Source organism: Ranitomeya imitator, chromosome 9, assembly GCF_032444005.1.
Source record: "Ranitomeya imitator isolate aRanImi1 chromosome 9, aRanImi1.pri, whole genome shotgun sequence".
NCBI classification, from domain to species: domain Eukaryota; kingdom Metazoa; phylum Chordata; class Amphibia; order Anura; family Dendrobatidae; genus Ranitomeya; species Ranitomeya imitator.
In genome coordinates this window covers 132,577,834-132,600,681 of record NC_091290.1, presented here as the reverse complement: position 1 = coordinate 132,600,681, position 22,848 = coordinate 132,577,834, and the positions used below count along the sequence as shown (strand labels likewise).

The 22,848-nt window shown below is 45.2% G+C and overlaps 1 protein-coding gene across 1 annotated transcript in view; it reads left to right on the top strand.

Moving 5' to 3' along the window:
* Positions 1–22,848, top strand: part of ANKRD11 (ankyrin repeat domain containing 11) — a 188,411-nt gene that overhangs the window by 111,914 nt on the left and 53,649 nt on the right. The window lies entirely within an intron of this gene.

Sequence of the window (22,848 nt, the reverse complement as noted above, 5' to 3'; positions counted from 1 at the left end):
CATGACCTTAATGTGCTTATTTTTGAGCCACTATTTTGTTGCCTTGGCTTTACGCTTTTGGTCATTGTCTCGCTGGAAGACACAGCCACGACCCATTTTTAATGTCCTGGTGGAGGGAAAGAGGTAGTCACTCAGGATTTTACAGTACATGGCTCCATCCATTCTCCCATTGATGCTGTGAAGTAGTCCTGTGCCCTTAGCAGAGAAACCCCACAAAAACGTAATGTTTCCACCACCATGCTTGACAGTGGGGACGATGTTCTATAGGTCATAAACAGCATTTCTCTTCCTCCAAACACGGTGAGTTGAGTTAATGCCAAAGACCTCAATTTTTCATCTCATCTGACCACAGCACCTTTTCCCAGTCACTCGCAGAATTATCCAGGTGAACTTTGGCAAGCTTCAGACGGGCCTGCACATGTGCCGCCTTAAGCAGGGGGACCTTGCGAGCACTGCAGGATTATAAACCTTTACGGCGTAATTTGTTACCAATGGAATTCTTGGTGACTGTGGTCCCAGCTGTCTTGAGATCATTAACAAGTTCTCCCCCCCCCCGTATAGTTTTAGGCTGATCTCCCCTTCCTCATGATCAAGGATACCCCACGAGGTGAGATTTTGCATGGTACCCTAGATTGATGTCGTTTGCGATTCCATTCATTTGTATTTCTTCAGTTTTCCTACTGTTGCACCAACAGTTGTCCCCTTCTCACCCAGCGTCTTACTTATGGTTTTGTAATCGATTCCAGCTTTGTGCAGGTCTGTGATCTTGTTCCTGACATCCTTATAAAGCTCTTTGGTCTTGCACCTGTTGTAGAGGCTAGAGTCTGATTAATGGAGACTGTGGACAGGAGTCATTTATAAAAGTGACTATGTAAGATGGCTGTCTTTAACCCCTTCATGACCCAGCCTATTTTGACCTTAAAGACCTTGCCGTTTTTTGCAATTCTGACCAGTGTCCCTTCATGAGGTAATAACTCAGGAACGCTTCAATGGATCCTAGCGGTTCTGAGATTGTTTTTTCGTGACATATTGGGCTTCATGTTAGTGGTAAATTTAGGTCAATAAATTCTGTGTTTATTTGTGATAAAAACGGAAATTTGGCGAAAATTTTGAAAATTTCGCAATTTTCACATTTTGAATTTTTATTCTGTTAAACCAGAGAGTTATGTGACACAAAATAGTTAATAAATAACATTTCCCACACGTCTACTTTACATCAGCACAATTTTGGAAACAAAATTTTTTTTTGCTAGGAAGTTATAAGGGTTAAAATTTGACCAGCGATTTCTCATTTTTACAACGAAATTTACAAAACCATTTTTTTTAGGGACCACCTCACATTTGAAGTCAGTTTGAGGGGTCTATATGGCTGAAAATACCCAAAAGTGACACCATTCTAAAAACTGCACCCCTCAAGGTGCACAAAACCACATTCAAGAAGTTTATTAACCCTTCAGGTGCTTCACAGCAGCAGAAGCAACATGGAAGGAAAAAATGAACATTTAACTTTTTAGTCACAAAAATGATTTTTCAGCAACAATTTTTTTATTTTCCCAATGGTAAAAGGAGAAACTGAACCACGTACGTTGTTGTCCAATTTGTCCTGAGTACGCCGATACCTCATATGTGGGGGTAAACCACTGTTCGGGCGCACGGCAGGGCTTGGAAGGGAAGGAGCGCCATTTGACTTTTTGAATGAAAAATTGGCTGCACTCTTTAGCGGACACCATGTCACATTTGGAGAGCCCCCGTGTGCCTAAAAATTGGAGCTCCCCCACAAGTGACCCCATTTTGGAAACTAGACGCCCCAAGGAACTTATCTAGATGCATAGTGAGCCCTTTAAACCCCCAGGTGCTTCACAAATTGATCCGTAAAAATGAAAAAGTACTTTTTTTTCACAAAAAAATTCTTTTAGCCTCAATTTTTTCATTTTCACATGGACAACAGGATAAAATGGATCCTAAAATTTGTTTGGCAATTTCTCCTGAGTACACCGATACTTCACATGTGGGGGTAAACCACTGTTTGGGCACATGGTAAGGCTCGGAAGGGAAGGAGCGCCATTTGACTTTTTGAATGAAAAATTATCTCCATCGATAGCGGACACCATGTCGCGTTTGGAGAGACCCTGTGTGCTTAAACATTGGAGCTCCCCCACAAGTGACCCCATTTTGGAAACTGGACCCCCCAAGGAACTTATCTAGATGCCTAGTGAGCACTTTAAACCCTCAGGTGCTTCACAAATTGATCCGTAAAAATGAAAAAGTACTTTTTTTTCACAAAAAATTTATTTTCGCCTCAATTTTTTCATTTTCACATGGGCAATAGGATAAAATGGATCCTAAAATTTGTTGAGCAATTTCTCCCGAGTACGCCGATACCTCATATGTGGGGGTAAACCACTGTTTGGGCACACGGCAGGGCTCGGAAGGGAAGGCGCGCCTTTTAACTTTTTGAATGGAAAATTAGCTCCAATTGTTAGCGGACACCATGTCGCATTTGGAGAGCCCCTGTGTGCCTATGCAATGGAGCTCCCCCACAAGTGACCCCATTTTGGAAACTAGACCCCCCAAGGAACTTATCTAGATGCATACTGAGCACTTTAAACCCCCAGGTGCTTCACAGAAGTTTATAATGCAGAGCCATGAAAATAAAAAATAATTTTTCTTTTCTCAAAAATGATTTTTTAGCCTGGAATTTCCTATTTTGCCAATGGTAATAGGAGAAATTGGACCACAAATGTTGTTGTCCAGTTTGTCCTGAGTATGCAGATACCCCATATGTGGGGGTAAACCACTGTTTGGGGCGCACGGCAGGGCTCAGAAGGGAAGGCACGCCATTTGGCTTTTTAAATGGAAAATTAGCTCCAATCATTAGCGGACACCATGTCGCGTTTGGAGAGCCCCTGTGTGCCTAAACATTGGAGATCCCCCACAAATTACCCCATTTTGGAAACTAGACCCCCAAAGGAACTAATCTAGATGTGTAGTGAGCACTTTGAACCCTCAAGTGCTTCACAGAAGTTTATAACGCAGAGCCATGAAAATAAAAAAAAAAAATTATTTTCTCAAAAATGAATTTTAGCCCGCAATTTTTTATTTTCCCAAGGGTAACAGGAGAAATTTGACCCCAAAAGTTGTTGTCCAGTTTCTCCTGAGTACGCTGATACCCCATATGTGGGGGTAAACCACTGTTTAGGCACATGCTGGGGCTCGGAAGTGAAGTAGTGACGTTTTGAAATGCAGACTTTGATGGAATGCTCTGCGGGCGTCACGTTGCGTTTGCAGAGCCCCTGATGTGGCTAAACAGTAGAAACCCCCCACAAGTGACCCCATTTTGGAAACTAGACCCCGAAAGGAACTTATCTAGATGTGAGGTGAGCACTTTGAACCCCCAAGTGCTTCACAGAAGTTCATAACACAGAGCAGTGAAAATAATAAATACGTTTTCTTTCCTCAAAAATAATTTTTTAGCCCAGAATTTTTTATTTTCCCAAGGGTTACAGGAGAAATTGGACCACAAAAGTTGTTGTCCAGTTTCTCCTGAGTACGCTGATACCCCATGTGTGGGGGTAAACCACTGTTTGGGCACACGTGGGGGCTCAGAAGGGAAGTAGTGACTTTTGAAATGCAGACTTTGATGGAATGGTCTGCGGGCGTCACATTGCGTTTGCAGAGCCCCTGGTGTGCCTAAACAGTAGAAACCCCCCACAAGTGACCCCATTTTGGAAACTAGACCCCCAAAGGAACTTATCTAGATGTGTGGTGAGCACTTTCAACCCCCAAGTGCTTTACAGAAGTTTATAACGCAGAGCCGTGAAAATAATAAATACGTTTTCTTTCCTCAAAAATAATTTTTTAGCCCAGAATTTTTTATTTTCCTAAGGGTTACAGGAGAAATTGGACCACAAAAGTTGTTGTCCAGTTTCTCCTGAGTACGCTGATGCCCCATGTGTGGGGGTAAACCACTGTTTGGGCACACGTGGGGGCTCAGAAGGGAAGTAGTGACTTTTGAAATGCAGACTTTGATGGAATGGTCTGCGGGCGTCATGTTGCGTTTGCAGAGCCCCTGGTGTGCCTAAACAGTAGAAACCCCCCACAAGTGACCCCATTTTGGAAACTAGACCCCCCAAGGAACTTATCTAGATATGTGGTGAGCACTTTGAACCCCCAAGTGCTTCACAGACGTTTACAACGCAGAGCCGTGAAAATAAAAAATCATTTTTCTTTCCTCAAAAATGATGTTTTAGCAAGCAATTTTTTATTTTCTCAAGGGTAACAGGAGAAGTTGGACCCCAGTAATTGTTGCGCAGTTTGTCCTGAGTATGCTGGTACCCCATATGTGGGGGTAAACCACTGTTTGGGCACACGTCGGGGTTCGGAAGTGAGGGAGCACCATTTGAATTTTTGAATACAAGATTGGCTGGAATCAATGGTGGCGCCATGTTGCGTTTGGAGACCCCCTGAAGTGCCTAAACAGTGGAAACCCCTCAATTCTACCTCCAACACACCCCTAACCCTTATCCCAACTGTAGCCGTAACCCTAATCACAACCCTAACCCCAACACACCCCTAACCACAACCCTAACCCCAACACACCCCTAACCCTAACCACAACCCTAATTCCAACCCAACTCTAAGGCTATGTGCCAACGTTGCGGATTCGTATGAGATTTTTCAGCATCATTTTTGAAAAATCCGCGGGTAAAAGGCACTGCGTTTTACCTGTGGATTTACCGTGGATTTCCAGTGTTTTTTGTGCGGATTTCACCTGTGGATTCCTATTGAGGAACAGGTGTAAAACGCTGCGGAATCCGCACAAAGAATTGGCATGCTGCGGAAAATACAACGCAGCGTTCCCGCGCGGTATTTTCTGCACCATGGGCACAGCGGATTTGGTTTTCCATATGTTTACATGGTACTGTAAACCTGATGGAACACTGCTGCGAATCCGCAGCGGCCAATCCGCACCGTGTGCACATGGCCTAATTCTAAAGGTATGTGCACACGCTGCGGAAAACGCTGCGGATCCGCAGCAGTTTCCCATGAGTGTACAGTTCAATGTGAACCTATGGGAACCAAAAATCGCTGTACACATGCTGCGGAAAAACTGCACGGAAACGCAGCGGTTTACATTCCGCAGCATGTCACTTCTTTCTGCGGATTCCGCAGCGGTTTTAGAACTGCTCCAATAGAAAATCGCAGTTGTAAAACCGCAGTGAAATGCGCAGAAAAACCGCGGTAAATCCACGATAAATCGGCAGCGGTTTAGCACTGTGGATTTTTCAAATCCGCTGCGGAAAAATCCGCATAGGACCAGAATACGTGTGCACATACCGAAACCCTAACCCTAGCCCTAACCCTACCCTAACCCTAACCCTAACCCTAACCCTAACCCTAGCCCTAACCCTACCCCTACCCCTAACCCTAGCCCTAACCCTACCCCTACCCCTAACCCTACCCCTAACCCTACCCCTAACCCTAACCCTACCCCTAACCCTAACCCTAGTTCTTACCCCAACCTTAGTGAAAAAAAAAAAAATTCTTTATTTTTTTTATTGTCCCTATCTATGGGGGTGACAAAGGGGGGGGTCATTTACTATTTTTTTTATTTTGATCACTGAGATAGGATATATCTCAGTGATCAAAATTCACTCTGGAACGAATCTGCCGGCCGGCAGATTCGGCGGGCGCACTGCACATGCGCCCGCCATTTTGGAAGATGGCGGCGCCCAGGAAAGAAGACGGACGGACCTCGGGCGGCCAGGTAAGTATAAGGGGGGGAGATCAGGGCACGGGGGGGGCGTCGGAGCACGGGGGGGTGGATCGGATCATGGGGGGGGGTGGATCGGAACACGGGAGGGAGGATTGGAGCACGGGGAAGGATTGGAGCACGGGGTGAGGGATCGCTGTGCGGGGGGGGGGTGGATCGGAGCACGGGGGGGGGGGGGTCGCTGTGTGCGGGGGGGGGGATCGGAGTGCGGGGGGGTTTGATTGCAGCACAGGGGGTGTGATTGGTGCACGGGGAAGCGGACAGGAGGACGGGGGAGCGGAGCACAGGACGGAGGGGAGCGGACCACAGATCGGGGGGGGTGGGGGGGCGATCGGAGGGGTGGGGTGGGTGCACATAAGTGTTTCCAGCCATGGCCGATGATATTGCAGCATCGGCCATGGCTGGATTGTAATATTTCACCAGTTTTTTAGGTGAAATATTACAAATCGCTCTGATTGGCAGTTTCACTTTCAACAGCCAATCAGAGCGATCGTAGCCACGAGGGGGTGAAGCCACCCCCCCTGGGCTAAACTACCACTCCCCCTGTCCCTGCAGATCGGGTGAAATGGGAGTTAACCCTTTCACCCGGCCTGCAGGGACGCGATCTTTCCATGACGCATATGCTGCGTCATGGGTCGGAATGGCACCGACTTTCATGACGCAGCGTATGCGTCAAAGGTCGGGAAGGGGTTAATGCTGGTAATGAGTTGATTAGGATCGTCTAACTGGCCTGTAGCAGCCAGAACTCTTAGGTTATGTGCACACGGTGTGGATCCTCAGCGGATTGGCCGCTGCGGATTCATAGCAGTTATCCATCAGGTTTACAATACCATGTAAACCTATGGAAAACCAAATCCGCTGTGCCCATGGTGCGGAAAATACCGCTTGGAAACGCTGTGTTGTAATTTCCGCAGCGTGTCAATTTTGTGCGGATTCTGCAGCGTTTTGCACCTGTTCCTCAATAGGAGTCTGCAGATGTAACACCACAGGTGAAATCCGCGGTAAATCCGTAGGTAAAACACATTGTGTTTTACCTGTGGATTTTTGAAAAACTGCGGAAGAATCCGCAATGTGGGCACATGGCCTCAATGGTTGGTAGGGGGTCAAATACTTATTTCTCACTGCAAAATGCAAATTTATATCATTCATACAATGTAATTTTCTGGATCTTATTTTTGATATCTATCTCAATGTTAAAAATTAATGTACCCTTACAATTATAGACTGTTCATGTCTGTCAGTGGGCATACTTACAAAACCAGCAAGGGATCAAATACTTATTTTCCCCACTGTACTATATCTACTGCATCTCTCTGATCCACCCAGTCAGTGATTCCATCATAGAAGGAAATTGGATTAGTCAGGCATGACATGTTTGCTACAAACCCACGCTGGCTCTGGTTAATTACAGTATTCTTATCCAAGTACTTACATTCTGCTTAATTTGTTACAATATCTTTCCTGGTATAGAAGGCTCACTGGCCTGTAATTTCCTGGCTCCATCTTCTACCCTTCAGTTGTCTCATCTTCAATAATGGGTGAAATCGAAAGGACTTGTGCAGACAAGCAACTGCAATTTTCCACTTGTACAGAGATTTTAAATTCTGTTGTGTACAGCTGGTTGCCTGGGTTACAGGCCACCCTGCTTTCTGTCAGTGGCCTGTTACCTAGGCAAGGAGCGCACCTCGCTGTGCCTGCAAGTGCAGCTATGAAGGTGGCCGGATCCCGTTGCCTCCATGCAGTTGCATGTCGATCTTCAGGAGCGCACCTTCCCTGGCCAGCAAGAAGCCAGGAGGCAGCAGAGTGGTACCCTCTTGAATAAAGAACCTGTACCCCAGCTATTCCTCACTTGTGGGTGATTCAATCACTGAGAAATCCTAGTCTTCATGGTTTGCACTGAGCAGCTGTACTGTGGTTTTGTTTCACCACTGTAGTGCAGTCTGAATGTAACCTTCTTTGGTCTCGGTTCATCTATTAGTGGAAATGTTGCAGCGGTTACCTGCGTATTTATCATGTGTACAGTTTGACAGGTCCCCATATCTTAGTCCTTCTGAAGAAGCCTTGCAGGCTTGGCCATCACTCTCTTCTTCCACAGCAGTGTTTTCCAATCTAAACCCTGCAGAGAATATAATGTAGTTGTCGGCGGCCATGTGCAATGTCTTGTGACCTGGTAGAGAGCTGGAATTTGCAGCCCTATTTCATCATACTCGCTCCAGTCATTTTCTCCTCCCTGTCAAACCGGTCTGTTGAACATAGAGCCTAGTTATACAGTGCAGATGTCTGGGGAGAGGGGGAGGTTGGGATTGAAATGCCTCCACGCAATTTTCCCATGGGTGGAGTCTGGCCTTAATAAGATTATCTACTTGCCATATTGCTGGCAGTCCTTGTGTTCGTGTGTATTGTTCTTGTAGTTGTCCCCCATGAAGAGATTAAAATGATACTGTGTGTTCGACGTATTACTGTGATTCTTGTGTCTGAATGTAATGTATTGTGACTGAATTTTAGCTTTTCTCCCCTCATTGTGAACTTCATGTCTGCTGCATACACAGTCTGACATCCTGGGGGTGGAAGAGGCTTTAGTTAAGTGGGATTGTCCTGCCGAGGAGCAATGTGAAGCTGGAATTCTTAAATGTGTTGTAAATGTGCAGTAAACACCTTACTAAAGGCTGTAAGATGTGAAAGCTGCATATATTGTGCGGACAATGCCAGTGTGTAGTGTTTTATACTAAGGCTGTTCCTGAAATGGGTAGAGTGAACCCGCTGCTCTCCGGAGAGCGGGATTCCTATAGAAAGCCAAGTACAATGCTAGTACATAAACAAGGTATGGAGTAGCACAGACGCATCCACACAGCCCATGTCCAGACCCCCGTGTTCTCAGGATCACTGTTGGACTAAGCGGTCCGTAAGGATATGGCAATAACCTTTAAATGGAGATTCTGTCCCCATACCTGATAATCATCTATTTGGCATAAATGATAACCTTATTCGGTCTGACCCTAACAGGGAGCCGATCCAGAATTGAATAAAATTCAAAAAGCTTTATTGTGCAGATATAAATAGTAGTGCAAATAAGTGCACAAACACCTTAACCCCTTCCCGACCTGTGACACAGCGTATGCGTCATGAAAGTCGGTGCCAATCCGACCTGTGACGCATATGCTGTGTCACAGAAAGATCGCGTCCCTGCAGATCGGGTGAAGGTTAACTCCCATTTCACCCGGCCTGCAGGGACAGGGGGAGTGGTAGTTTAGCCCAGGGGTGGTGGCTTCACCCCCCCCCCCCCCCCCCCCCCCCCCCCCCCCCCGTGGCTACGATCGCTCTGATTGGCAGTTTCACTTTCAACAGCCAATCAGAGCGATTTTGTAATATTTCACCTAAAAAACTGGTGAAATATTACAATCCAGCCATGGCCGATGCTGCAATATCATCGGCCATGGCTGGAAACACTTATGTGCCCCCACCCCACCGATCGCCCCCCCCCAGCCCCCCGATCTGTGGTCCGCTCCCCTCCGTCCTGTGCTCCGCTCCCCGTCCTCCTGTCTGCTCCCCCCGTGCTCCAATCACACCCCCGTGCTCCGATCAAACCCCCCGTGCTCCGATCCACCCCCCCCCCGCACAGCGATCCACCCCCCGTGCTCCAATCCACCCCCCCGTGTTCCGATCCACCCCCCGTGCTCCGACGACCCCTATCCCCCCCCCCCGTGCCCTGATCTCCCCCCCCCCTTATACTTACCCGGCCTCCCGGGGTCCGTCCGTCTTCTTTGCTGGGCGCCGCCATCTTCCAAAATGGCGGGCGCATGTGCAGTGCGCCCGCCGAATCTGCCGGCCGGCAGATTCGTTCCAAAGTGAGTTTTGATCACTGAGATAGGTTATATCTCAGTGATCAAAATAAAAAAAATAGTAAATGACCCCCCCCTTTGTCACCCCCCATAGGTAGGGACAATAAAAAAAAATAAAGATTTTTTTTTTTTTTTTTTTGGTTCCACTAATGTTGGGGTAAGAACTAGGGTTAGGGGTAGGGTTAGGAATGTGCACACGTATTCTGGTCCTCTGCGGATTTTTCCGCTGTGGATTTATCGCAGATTTACCGCGGTTTTTCTGCGCATTTCACTGCGGTTTTACAACTGCGATTTTCTATTGGAGCAGTTGTAAAACCGCTGCGGAATCCGCAGAAAGAAGTGACATGCTGCGGAATGTAAACCGCTGCGTTTCCGTGCAGTTTTTCTGCAGCATGTGTACAGCGATTTTTGTTTCCCATAGGTTTACATTGAACTGTAAACTCATGGGAAACTGCTGCGGATCCGCAGCGTTTTCCGCAGCGTGTGCACATACCTTTAGAATTGGGCTATGTGCACACGGTGCGGATTTGGCTGCGGATCCGCAGCAGTGTTCCATCAGGTTTACAGTACCATGTAAACATATGGAAACCAAATCCGCTGTGCCCATGGTGCGGAAAATACCGCGCGGAAACGCTGCGTTGTATTTTCCGCAGCATGTCAATTCTTTGTGCGGATTCCGCAGCGTTTTACACCTGTTCCTCAATAGGAATCCGCAGGTGAAATCCGCACAAAAAACACTGGCAATCCGCGGTAAAGCCGCAGGTAAAACGCAGTGCCTTTTACCCGCGGATTTTTCAAAAATGGTGCTGAAAAATCTCATACGAATCCGCAACGTTGGCACATAGCCTTAGGGTTAGGGTTGGAATTAGGGTTGTGGCTAGGGTTAGGGGTGTGTTGGGGTTAGGGTTGTGGTTAGGGGTGTGTTGGGGTTAGGGTTGTGATTAGGGTTACGGCTACAGTTGGGATAAGGGATAGGGGTGTGTTGGAGTTAGAATTGAGGGGTTTCCACTGTTTAGGCACATCAGGGGGTCTCCAAACGCAACATGGCGCCACCATTGATTCCAGCCAATCTTGTATTCAAAAGGTCAAATGGTGCTCCCTCACTTCCGAGCCCCGACGTGTGCCCAGACAGTGGTTTACCCCCACATATGGGGTACCAGCATACTCAGGACAAACTGCGCAACAATTATTGGGGTCCAATTTCTCCTGTTACCCTTGAGAAAATAAAAAATTGCTTGCTAAAACATCATTTTTGAGGAAAGAAAAATGATTTTTTATTTTCACGGCTCTGCGTTGTAAACGTCTGTGAAGCACTTGGGGGTTCAAAGTGCTCACCACATATCTAGATAAGTTCCTTGGGGGGTCTAGTTTCCAAAATGGGGTCACTTGTGGGGGCTTTCTACTGTTTAGGCACACCAGGGGCTCTGCAAACGCAACAAGACGTCCGCAGACCATTCCATCAAAGTCTGCATTTCAAAAGTCACTACTTCCCTTCTGAGCCCCGACGTGTGCCCAAACAGTGGTTTACCCCCACACATGGGGTATCAGCGTACTCAGGAGAAACTGGACAACAACTTTTCGGGTCCAATTTCTCCTGTTACCCTTGGGAAAATAAAAAATTCTGGGCTAAAAAATTATTTTTGAGAAAAGAATTTTTTTTATTTTCATGGCTCTGCGTTATAAACTTCTGTGAAGCACTTGAGGGTTCAAAGTGCTCACCACACATCTAGATTAGTTCCTTTGGGGGTCTAGTTTCCAAAATGGGGTCATTTGTGGGGGATCTCCAATGTTTAGGCACACAGGGGCTCTCCAAACGCGACATGGTGTCCGCCAATGATTTGAGCTAATTTTCCATTTAAAAAGCCAAATGGCATGCCTTCCCTTCTGAGCCCTGCCGTGCGCCCAAACAGTGGTTTACCCCCACATGTGAGGTATCGGTGTACTCAAAAGAAATTGCCCAACAAATTTTAGGATCCATTTTATCCTGTTGTCCATGTGAAAATGAAAAAATTGAGGCTAAAATATTTTTTTTGTGAAAAAAAAGTACTTTTTCATTTTTACAGATCAATTTGTGAAGCACCTGGGGGTTTAAAGGGCTCACTATGCATCTAGATAAGTTCCCTGGGGCATCTAGTTTCCAAAATAGGGTCACTTGTGGGGGAGCTCCAATGTTTAGGCACACAGGGTCTCTCCAAACGTGACATGGTGTCCGCTAAAGAGTGCAGCCAATTTTTCATTCAAAAAGTCAAATGGCGCTCCTTCCCTTCCAAGCCCTGCCGTGCGCCCAAACAGTGGTTTACCCCCACATATGAGGTATCAGCGTACTCAGGACAAATTGGACAACAACTTTCATTGTTCAGTTTCTTTTTACCATTGGGAAAATAAAAAAATTGTTGCTGAAAAATCATTTTTGTGACTAAAAAGTTAAATGTTCATTTTTTCCATCCATGTTGCTTCTGCTGCTGTGAAGCACCTGAAGGGTTAATAAACTTCTTGAATGTGGTTTTGAGTACCTTGAGGGATGCAGTTTTTAGAATGGTGTCACTTTTGGGTATTTTCAGCCATATAGACCCCTCAAACTGACTTCAAATGTGAGGTGGTCCCTCAAAAAAATGGTTTTGTAAATTTCGTTGTAAAAATGAGAAATCGCTGGTCAAATTTTAACCCTTATAACTTCCTAGCAAAAAAAAAAATTGTTTCCAAAATTGTGCTGATGTAAAGTATACATGTGGGAAATGTTATTTATTAACTATTTTGTGTCACAAAACGCTCTGGTTTAACAGAATAAAAATTCAAAATGTGAAAATTGCGAAATTTTCAAAATTTTCGCCAAATTTCCGTTTTTATCACAAATAAACACAGAATTTATTGACCTAAATTTACCACTAACACAAAGCCCAATATGTCACGAAAAAACAATCTCAGAACCGCTAGGATCCATTGAAGCGTTCCTGAGTTATTACCTCATAAAGGGACACTGGTCAGAATTGCAAAAAAACGGCAAGGTCTTTAAGGTCAAAATAGGCTGGGTCATGAAGGGGTTAACATGAGGTGGGAGGCTGAATAATATAATATAAATACAGCATAAGTAAAACACACTGCAGCGTAGTAAATATATTCGTATATATTGCCTGGTGAACTGTCAGCATGCATAGAGTACAATATTATTACATATGCGAGTGTAACCAGAAACAACAATATGTACCTGCAGCAGACCCAGCGTCCCACCTCACCCCAACGCACGTTTCACAACCAGCTTCTTCCGGGGGCATATATACCCAAAAAGCTCCTGGAGAGACGCTAAACCTGTCTGTAAGCTTCTGTTACCAGATGGAGGCCAGAACGGTGTCCTTTTGGCTGGTATCACTAAACCACAAGAACAGGTGTGGTTTCCCATCTCTTACAGGTCCTTCTCAAAAAATTAGCATATAGTGTTAAATTTCATTATTTACCATAATGTAATGATTACAATTAAACTTTCATATATTATAGATTCATTATCCACCAACTGAAATTTGTCAGGTCTTTTATTGTTTTAATACTGATGATTTTGGCATACAACTCCTGATAACCCAAAAAACCTGTCTCAATAAATTAGCATATTTCACCCATCCAATCAAATAAAAGTGTTTTTTAATAACAAACAAAAAAACCAACAAATAATAATGTTCAGTTATGCACTCAATACTTGGTCGGGAATCCTTTGGCAGAAATGACTGCTTCAATGCGGCGTGGCATGGAGGCAATCAGCCTGTGACACTGCTGAGATGTTATGGAGGCCCAGGATGCTTCAATAGCGGCCTTAAGTTCATCCAGAGTGTTGGGTCTTGCGTCTCTCAACTTTCTCTTCACAATATCCCACAGATTCTCTATGGGGTTCAGGTCAGGAGAGTTGGCAGGCCAATTGAGCACAGTAATACCATGGTCAGTAAACCATTTACAAGTGGTTTTGGCACTGTGAGCAGGTGCCAGGTCGTGCTGAAAAATGAAATCTTCATCTCCATAAAGCATTTCAGCCGATGGAAGCATGAAGTGCTCCAAAATCTCCTGATAGCTAGCTGCATTGACCCTGCCCTTGATGAAACACAGTGGACCAACACCAGCAGCTGACATGGCACCCCACACCATCACTGACTGTGGGTACTTGACACTGGACTTCAGGCATTTTGGCATTTCCTTCTCCCCAGTCTTCCTCCAGACTCTGGCACCTTGATTTCCGAATGACATGCAAAATTTGCTTTCATCAGAAAAAAGTACTTGGGACCACTTAGCAACAGTCCAGTGCTGCTTCTCTGTAGCTCAAAAGTGGCTTTACCTGGGGAATGCGGCACCTGTAGCCCATTTCCTGCACACGCCTGTGCACGGTGGCTCTGGATGTTTCCACACCAGACTCAGTCCACTGCTTCCTCAGGTTCCCCAAGGTCTGGAATCGGTCCTTCTCCACAATCTTCCTCAGGGTCCGGTCTCCTCTTCTCGTTGTACAGCGTTTTCTGCCACATTGTTTCCTTCCAACAGACTTACCATTGAGGTGCCTTGATACAGCACTCTGGGAACAGCCTATTTGTTGAGAAATTTCTTTCTGGGTCTTATCCTCTTGCTTGAGGGTGTCAATGATGGCCTTCTTGACATCTGTCAGGTCGCTAGTCTTAGGGTACCGTCACACTATACGATTTACCTACGATCACGACCAGCGATATGACCTGGCCATGATCGTAGGTAAATCGTAGTGTGGTCGCTGGGGAGCGGTCACACAGACAGCTCTCCAGCGACCAACGATGCCGAGGTCCCTGGGTAACCAGGGTAAACATCGGGTAACTAAGCGCAGGACCGCGCTTAGTTACCCAATGTTTACCCTGGTTACAAGCGTAAAACTAAAAAAAAAAACAAACAGCACATACCGTATATACTCGAGTATTAGCCGAGATTTTCAGCCCAAATTTTTGGGCTGAAAGTGCCCCCCTCGGCTTATACTCGAGTCACGGTAGTGGTGGGGTCGGCGGGTGAGGGGGAGAGGGCGCTGAGGTATACTTACCTAGTCCCAGCGATCCTCGCGCTGTCCCTGCCTTCCTCCCCGTCTTCTGTGCTGCAGCGTCTTCCCCTCTTCAGCGGTCACATGGGACCGCTCATTAGAGATATGAATAAGCGGCTCCACCTCCCATAGGGGCGGAGCCGCCTATTCATTTCTCTAATCAGCGGTGCCGGTGACCGCTGACAGGAAGATGCTCCAGCACAGAAGACGGGGAGGAAGGCAGGGACAGCGCGAGGATCGCTGGGACTAGGTGAGTATGTTATATTTACCTGTCCACGTTCCAGCCGCCGGGCGTCGCTCCATCTTCCCGGCGCCTCCATCTTCCCGGCGTCTGCGCTCTGACTGTTCAGGCAGAGGGCGCGATGACGCATATAGTGTGCGCGGCGCCCTCTGCCTGATCAGTCAGAGCAGAGACGCCGGGAAGATGGAGGCGCCGGGACCGGACGCTGGGAGCTGCAATCAAGGGAGGTGAGTATGTGGTTTTTTTTTTTTTATTGCAGCAGCGGCAGCACAGATTTATGTGCAGCATCTATGGGGGCAGTATGAACGGCACACAGCACTATATGGGGGCAGTATGAACGGCACACAGCACTATATGGGGGCAGTATGAACGGCACACAGCACTATATGGGGGCAGTATGAACGGCACACAGCACTATATGGGGGCAGTATGAACGGCACACAGCACTATATGGGGGCAGTATGAACGGCACACAGCACTATATGGGGGCAGTATGAACGGCACACAGCACTATATGGGGCATCTGTGCAGCATCTATGGGGGCAGTATGAACGGCACACAGCACTATATGGGGCATCTGTGCAGCATCTATGGGGCAGTATGAACGGCACACAGCACTATATGGGGCATCTGTGCAGCATCTATGGGGCAATATGAACGGTGCAGAGCACTATATGGCACAGCTATGGGGAAATAATGATCTATTTTTATTTTTGAAATTCACCGGTAAATGCTACATTTCCACCCTAGGCTTATACTCGAGTCAATAAGTTTTCCCAGTTTTTTGTGGCAAAATTAGGGGGGTCGGCTTATACTCGGGTATATACGGTACTTACATTCTGATGTCCGTCAGGTCCCTTGCAGTCTCTGCTTCCCGCACTCACTGACTGCCGGCCGTAAAGTGAAAGTGAAAGCACAGCCGCTGTGCTCTGCTTTCACTTTACGGCCGGCAGTCACAGTGCTGGAAGCAGACGGCAAGGGACCTGAGGGACACCAGAATGTAAGTATGTGCTGTTTTTTTTTTTTTAGTTTAACGCTTGTAACCAGGGTAAACATCGGGTAACTAAGCGCGGTCCTGCGCTTAGTTACCCGATGTTTACCCTGGTTACAAGCGAACGCATCGCTGGATCGCATCGCTAGATCGCTAGATTGGTGTCACACACACCGATCTAGCGATGACAGCGGGAGATCCAGCGATGAAAGAAAGTTCTAAACGATCTGCTACGACGTACGATTCTCAGCAGGATCCCTGATCGCTGCTGCGTGTCAGACACAGCGATATCGTAACGATATCGCTGGAACGCCACGAATCGTACCGTCGTAGCGATCGAAATGTTATAGTGTGACGGTACCCTTACCCATGATGGGGGTTTTGAGTAATGAACCAGGCAGGGAGTTTATAAAAGCCTCAGGTATCTTTTGCATGTGTTTAGAGTTAATTAGTTGATTCAGAAGATTAGGGTAATAGGTCGTTTAGAGAACCTTTTCTTGATATGCTAATTTATTGAGACAGGTTTTTTGGGTTATCAGGAGTTGTATGCCAAAATCATCAGTATTAAAACAATAAAAGACCTGACAAATTTCAGTTGGTGGATAATGAATCTATAATATATGAAAGTTTAATTGTACTCATTACATTATGGTAAATAATGAAATTTAACACTATATGCTAATTTTTTGAGAAGGACCTGTAGATCCTAATAAAAAGATCTTATTTTTGTGCATGTCTGCAAACTGTCTGGACTCCATCCTACCAGTTTGTCTCCCCTCCACCCCCCAAAAAAAGTTACTCCTTTCTGCTTCAAAAACCCTAGCAAAGCAAACACTGTCCAAATCGTCAGACCGTGCATTTCAGCTCCAAAAACTGTCCCACTGTCAGGAATTACTAAGGTTTTGACGCTGCATGTTCATGCAGCGGCCGCATGTTACAGCATAGTGGATGGGACTTCTAGAAATCCCATGAGCTCTCTGCGTGCATAGTCTCCTGTGGATCACCCCCTCACACGGACATGCGGCACAACTTTCCAGGACCGCAGCATGTCACTTATGCTGAGATACCAGTCTCCGCACCAGAAATGTAATCCGTAGAATGCAGTAAATGCGCATGTGCAGTGAACTCATGAGGATTTACCTGCGTTCAGCAAAAGGCAGTGTTTTGGACGCATCGAACATAGGCTGGGTCCAATGCCCTGCTAATAACGGGTCATGGGCACATCGCCTTAAAGTGAAAAGATTCCAACAGAAACCTTAGCAGAACCAATTTTTGTTTGAGATCTCTGTATGTGTGAATGCAGTCTCATATGGATAAATCTTTGTTTTTCCAATGGTGTTTGCTTGACAGACTTATCCTGACCCATTCATTCAATGGCTTTTTGTGACGTAAACCGTAAATTGCATGTTGTTAGGAGGATGTGAATATCTTAACCTATTTTGAGGGGGTCTACTCAATTTTTTTTTTGTAACTTTGCAAATATTTAATTTTAAAGAGGTGGTCCACTACTTTAACATTGGCCTAATCTTAGGATAGGTCATCAATATCTGATCCATGGTGTGACTCCCTGCACTGACTGGTTATGGAGCTGTATAGACACGTCAGCCGGCTACTGATTTGTATAGGGGCTGTGCTGGTCCATAACTGGTCGGTTCTGGCTGATCGGCGGGGGTGCTGGGGTGTGCCACCCCCAACAATCAGACATTGATGACCTATCCTAAGGATAGGCCATCAGTCCTAAAGTAGCCTACTCGCCTCTTTAAGAAAACTAGAGGTTAGTTGTTGTTAATAAAAAGGTAAAAACGAACAGTACTTGTACTTCTACTCTAATTTACTGGCTGCTCCTGATACGGGGAGACGCTCGCAGATTATGGAGAGTGAGCAGCGCTGATTTTTGCCATTATAGCTGAATACCAATTGCTGTAAAAAAAAAATAAAACAAAAAATTAACTATTACTTTCTGCAGAAAGCTGTTGTAGTTATGAGATCAGTTTTTAACACCGAAATTGCTTCAACTTTAAAATGTCTTCATCTGGCCGAGACTGTCGCTGCCCGTCATACAGAGCGGGTCACCGTATGTCTACAGGTAGGGCGCTGTGTGTACCGTAATGACGAGATGGTTGTATCTAGAGATCTACAGATAATTATATTTTCATTGCGCAAAAGCATTTATTCAACGGAGGCATCCATATTTCTGTTGCATTTTTTTTTTTTTTTTTTAGTTCTGTCCGTTTTAGCTGTTAAGGAGTATTAAATGTTGCACGGCACGTTGGTTGCAGCTAAAAAAAAAAAAAAAAAAAAGTCGACATCAATGATGACGACCTGCAGCTCTGGCAGGAAACACTGAAGCCCATCCCCATGGTGAGATGATCCGTACACTACAGTTGCTAGGCAACGGGTTGTAATATGCAGGCACATGTGCTCGGCCGCCTCTGCTCGCTGCTCTAGTCACTGTTTATGCTGTCGTGTTTTTTAATGACCGGGACATGGGTGACGCGTTACAAGGTTTACCTTGTTCCTTAGATTATTAATCCTCTCCCTTCCCTAATAAGTGATGGTCTGTGGTGCATTTATGTCGTAGACGTGGACTTGATAAATGCAGATTTGTAAACATTCTAATTTATCTTTTCTAATATTTTGCTATTTTTGCTTTTTTCTGCAAAAAGTCACAACGGAAGAGTTATTGACTTTGTAATTATTAATTTATTTTTTTCATTTATTTTTTCTTCCTCAGCATAAAGCTGAAATGTCCTGTTCAAGGTCACACACAACCGATCACTGGACGGACGCCAGAATCACAGCCATTACACATGCACGGGGCAGCGAACACATCCCAAGCAGCATTACCATTGACGGCAGGAAAGACACAATCTTTTTCTCTATTAATGGCTGTAGATGAGATTAAGGTGGACCCATCTCCAATTGCTGCTCCTGGAAATAGTCAAGACAATCTTGGGGTTTTATTGCGTATTCTAGTCTAGTGTTCCCCAACTCCGGTCCTCGAGCCGCCAACAGGTCAGGTTTTTAGGATTTCCGTAGTATTGCACAAGTGATTGACAGCTTGCCTGTGCAGGTGATGCAATTATCACCTGTGCAATACTAAGGAAATCCTGAAATCCTGTTGGCGGATCTTGAGGACCGGAGTTGGGGAACTGTTCTAGATTAGAGCCCTGAAATGCTACTTGCAGCCGTCCCCAAAGTCTTTCCTCATGACTGACGTGACCGGTGCAATTTCTAGTAACTGTCACCTGACCGTGTGCAGCAGTATAAAACATTGGATCATGCAGGCACATTACACATTAGTGGGGATCAAATCCATAACAGTTTTGCCGATTAACATGGGGGAGAATTGTGCCACTTATTTTTGCTTGGTGTCTTATCAGCCTATTCTTGCAGGTTTTGGATGGGTGAAAAGTTGACCTTTCAATCTTTAGTGAACTTATATTTATTTTCCCCCCCCCCCACCCCAAAAAAAAAAAAATAGTTGTAATTTTTCCCTGTTCCCGGCAGCGGTTCACGTCTCGTTACAACATGTACCTGAGTGTTTGTTGAAGCCGTGTTTTTTTTCTTCCTGACCTTGTTTCCTGGCAACATCGCCCGGCCGGTGCAGTCTTTTGTCATTCCATGTCTGCGTGCAGCACTTACCTAGAAGAGAAATAATAGCTGTCAAGATTAAAGGCACCATTAAGATGTTCCAAATAGTCTTGTCCTACCTAAGCCATGGGTCCTGCAAAACACGCTGCAGGAAAACTGAGGCGCTGTGCAGAGCCGGGGGAGGGGGGACAGACTAACCTTGTCCCTTTTGTGGTCAGTTCTGGCATTAACTAGCATAAACATGTAATTTAAGGTGCAAAAAGTCATTTTACTTGTCAAATGAACTAATCTGGTGTGAACAATGCCGCAGATATGAAAGGTCCTAATGTTTAATGTATCAAAGTCCATTAGTTTTGGCTTCGAATGTCGTCATGTTTTTAAACTTTAGCTTGAAAAACGCTGAATCCAATGCTCGTTTTTTGTGACCGGTTCACTTGAGCTTTCTGCCGCTTTGTTTTTCTTCTCGTATTCATTCTGAAAAAATGACCTTTAACATGACGCTTTTTAACAATGTCGCCAAGAGGTAGAGGATGAACATATATTTCTATAAAATGGATAATTGTATCAAAGGTAATGTGGGGCATGAGCATAGGAACACATGGGACAAGTATAGCTATAAATCTATGGATCGAAGCAAAACCGTGTGTACATGTAGAGTGCCAGTAGTGAGGTGTGAGGAAATGGCAGAGCCACTGTGCTTGCCTATGTACACTGGCATCTTGCCGGCTCAGGTGTGTTTCTGCCACCTCAGGCAGTGAGATTTGATTTGCCGCATTTTTAGAAGATAAAAAAATTGTCTCAAAAGTACCATATATTTGTCATAGCTGCTTTAGTTGTCAGTTTTCCCAGCGTGTTTTATAGTGTAGCTTTCATGTGCTGGTGCTTCAACCAAAATGCAATTCTTGCTGTAGGAGTATCTATCTTTGTTTTCTTTCTTTGAGGTTTTTTTTTTCTTTCCTAATTTAGCATTTGTTGTTCCAGTTAATTTTGTGTTGACAGCTCCGACTTTTGCTGCAGTGGTGATGCTGGATATGCTTATTTTTGTTGAATTTACTGCTTTATTTTTAAGGGATGTGGGAGAACTTACTTAAAAAAAAAAATTGAAGGTTGGAACCGTTGATCGTTTGCTTGTTTTATGTAGACAAAATTACATTCTCGTATGAAACCTATGCTTCACTGAAAGGAGAAATTGCAGTCATGGAGGCTTCCAGCAGGTCCTCTACTGGTATGACCCATCAGCCTCCACACCTAGCAAACGTGTGATGGAACTAGTGGATGCACAGATGATCGCGCTATTTTAGTGATGCTCTGTGATTGAAAAGTGATTTTAATAGTTGAAAAGTGACTGGATACAGTGTATCACTGCCAGCATCTCATGTGTACGGTGTGGGCTCGGCTCCTGAGCCTGCTCCATATATCTGCTCTCTAAATGCTCATTTCACAACTATCTTGCTGTGTATATAGGCTGCCGATCCCCCAATGTACAAGCAAAGTGCACGAACACTGGGTGAAAAAGTTTATGCATCACAAACATTCATTATTCTCGGCAGCACATACGGTGTAAACAAAACTCATGCTGCCTAGAACAATGGCCACAATACCCAGAGCAATTTTTTTTTTTTTTTTTTTACAGATCGCTCCATGCACATGCACAGCATTTGCTTTGGTCTCAAGCTACCATAGATCAGTAAAAGTTTACCGATCAGCTGTCGCATCATATCAAGGGACCTGAAGGGGTTCTGCATACAAGCCAATGTTCTCTGCTGGTCGGATGCCAGTTGGAGTGTGGAAACGGGACCCTTGTTGTGGAGATGAGGGTGGGATCTGGCCGTATTTGTCACTTATTGAGACAGATTCGTTTAGCAGAACTTAAAACAGATGTAATATACCGTGGATGAAAGTGTGACTGCACCCTTAAGGTTGTGCACATGTCTGGTTTTTGGCCCACAAATTTGTCAAAACCTGAAGGGAATCCTGATGTCAGCGAAGTTAATATGAAGCAATGTGTGCATGACCAGTCAGGATTTTGTGACATGTAGATTCAGAAATGAAGCATGTCCATTCTTTAGGGGTGGATAATAGATATAAATATACACATACATACAGACCTAATTGCACAACCCACCATTAAATAAAAAAATTAAGGTGGTCCCCCATTTTTAGTAACCAGTGAAGATATAGTGGACAACTGAGCTGATATTAAACTCCGAAGGTCCCTGCTCATTGGGCCGTTCCTAGCCTAAAAATACCAGCTCACAGCCGCCCCAGGCGTGGATCATCACACACTATTCTGGCACCGTGCCTTGACTTCACGGTTGCATCGTGTGGTGGTAATGGGGTTGTTATGGTCGATGTCCCCAGTGAATTGTCCTAAATCCCAGCTGACACCAAGCCCTGGTGTTAGTAATGGAGAGGTATCTTTATCATTACTAACCTAGTATCAAAAAAGAAAAACCAACACAAAAATACCTTTCTCAAATAACCCCCCAAAACTATCCCTCGTTAACCAATTGGGGGAAAAAAAAAAAGTTCCCGTCAAGTTCCGCAGTAGTCCACCGAATCCAACGTAGTCCACAAATGGAAACCTGAAAAACCTAAACTGAGAAATAAACACAAGACACACGTCCTCGTTCACCAATTTGTTAGAAAGAAATGTTCCCACGCAGGTCCGATGTAGGCTCCCGCAGGGCTGTGGGGTCTGTAGGCCGAACCTCCCACTCCTCAAGGTCTCCGAGTCCACAGCACTGGTCACTACTGGGCATAAAGTGCTGCACAGACCCATCTCCACTAAAAGCCCTGATCCTTAGATTAGGAATAGGACAGGCATTTATAGGACATTTCAAACTTTACCAAATTATTATGAAAAACTTTTCAGCACATCCTGCATTGAACGCTGTGTGGATATAATATTGGTCAGTACTATTTTAAACATGGCTGTCTCTGTACGTTCTGCACTTAGCTCCCCCCCCCTTATTTTTATCCCCTTTTTTTACACCCATGTTTGCTGTATATTTGTGACTGAGCAATGGAGAAAATATGACTGAAACCAAAGAAAAAAACATGAGCATTGACCTAACCCAAGAAGAAATCAATAGACCTAAATAGGGAGAGATCAATCTGTATTACATGTCCACATTTCTCTACTTTATTCTTCACTGTGGCCTGCAAAAGATTCAGAGTACTAGATACACGGGAAACTGCTGACTCCTGATATACTATAGATGGAACTTCATCAGAATATATATATATTTTTGTTTTTAAACATAGGTTTGTTTACTGACTTTCTAGGCAATGGTCATTGTCAACAGGTGGAAGAGGTTGGCGCTGGCCATTGGCTATTGTGAATGATGGCTCCTGTGTAGAAGTGTTTCTTTGTAATCC